Source organism: Echinops telfairi, unplaced genomic scaffold (genome assembly GCF_000313985.2).
Source record: "Echinops telfairi isolate 266 unplaced genomic scaffold, ASM31398v2 ScPeMD7_443;HRSCAF=831, whole genome shotgun sequence".
Taxonomy (NCBI): domain Eukaryota; kingdom Metazoa; phylum Chordata; class Mammalia; order Afrosoricida; family Tenrecidae; genus Echinops; species Echinops telfairi.
Window position 1 is genome coordinate 81,573,593 of NW_022104341.1, and position 1,381 is coordinate 81,574,973.

Below are 1,381 nucleotides of genomic sequence, written 5' to 3' on the forward strand. Positions count from 1 at the left end.
TGCTCTATGCTCCTACATGAAACAAGTTGACCTCATTTACTAAAACTTCAAAATTAATTAGGAAATTAGATTGTTGTTAGGTGGTGTGGAGTCGATTCTGACTCATAGTGACCCCATATGAAAGGATAAAAATGACCTTATAGGATTCCCTAGGCTGAAATATGTATGGGAGCATCTCACCAGTGCAAGCATTACTTCTGTGCTAGGTGCTAGGGTGACCGCAAGGTTAGCAGTTCTAACACATCAGCTGCTCCATGGGAAAAAGCTGAGGCTGTCCGCACCTGTGGAAACCCAAAAGGAAAATTCACAGTCACTGTGAATCAGAATCAACCCAATAGCAGTGGAAGGGTGGGGACCACAGTGAGCAGGATGGACACGTGACCCCTATTCTGACGGTGTTCAAAGTCCATCAGTCAGAAAATTATTAACATACTTGAACCGGTAATTGAATCTCAAGTATGATGAGAGCAACAGAGGAAAAGCGTAGCGTATGATGGGCTCCTTGACAGGAAGGCTCCCTAAGGCAGTGGCTTTTAAGCCGTGATCGTTAGTTATCTACTAATGATAGGGAAGAGAGCATAAATTATTTTTTAAAATAGTGGCTAGCCTAAAACCATGTCTTATTTTTAGACTACAATCTCAGTATATACACAGTTCATTAAAACTTCAGCTAGTTCCACCGTGTACCTTCCCTTAAAAAAAAAAATCTCCCCCAGATAAACCAAGCCATCTGCAGTAACCCAGAATTACCCAGGGGGAAGGAAAATATTGTAACATTCTTAGCAATTCGAGTGTTGTTTAGTATTATTATAAGCTCTGGGCTAAAATAAAGAAAATTCCAAAACGATTGTGACTGGGCAGCTGAAGTACCTTCTCAGGTTGCACCTGGCACCTAAGCAGTTCAGAGGGGGGTATGAGATTCAGAGAAAGTGACCTTGTACTACAGTAAACGACCATAGTGTAGGTAACGTTTGACACAGCACAATCCATCTTTATGTATTGTTCCTTACAGTTAGTTATACTATCTAGCTAAAACCACATACATTACACTTTTAACTTCATAAACTAGGCTTTGTTAAGTTTTCTGGCCGATGCTGCTACAGCTAGTTTATTTAAAAACAAAAAAACACCTCACCTGGAAAATGACAATAAAAATGTAGGAACCATTTTTAACTGTTTAACACACAAAAAATAGGTGGTTGTGCTCGCTTCAGCAGCACATATACTAAAAAATAGGTGGTTACTATTGGAAAGTAGTGATGTTAGCAGAGTTCAAATGTTGATAAGTCCTTATCAGAACAAAGTGCAACAAGCACACATTTTTGCCTAAATTTCTTGGCTTTACTTTCAGGCCCTCTCTGTTTTGAACTGCCCTCTCCAG

General features: G+C 39.8%; 1 protein-coding gene across 4 annotated transcripts in view; it reads left to right on the forward strand.

Annotated features, from left to right (window-relative positions):
* Positions 1-1,381, forward strand: part of EFCAB14 (EF-hand calcium binding domain 14) — a 43,350-nt gene that overhangs the window by 30,045 nt on the left and 11,924 nt on the right. The gene's annotated exons all lie outside the window — the stretch shown is intronic.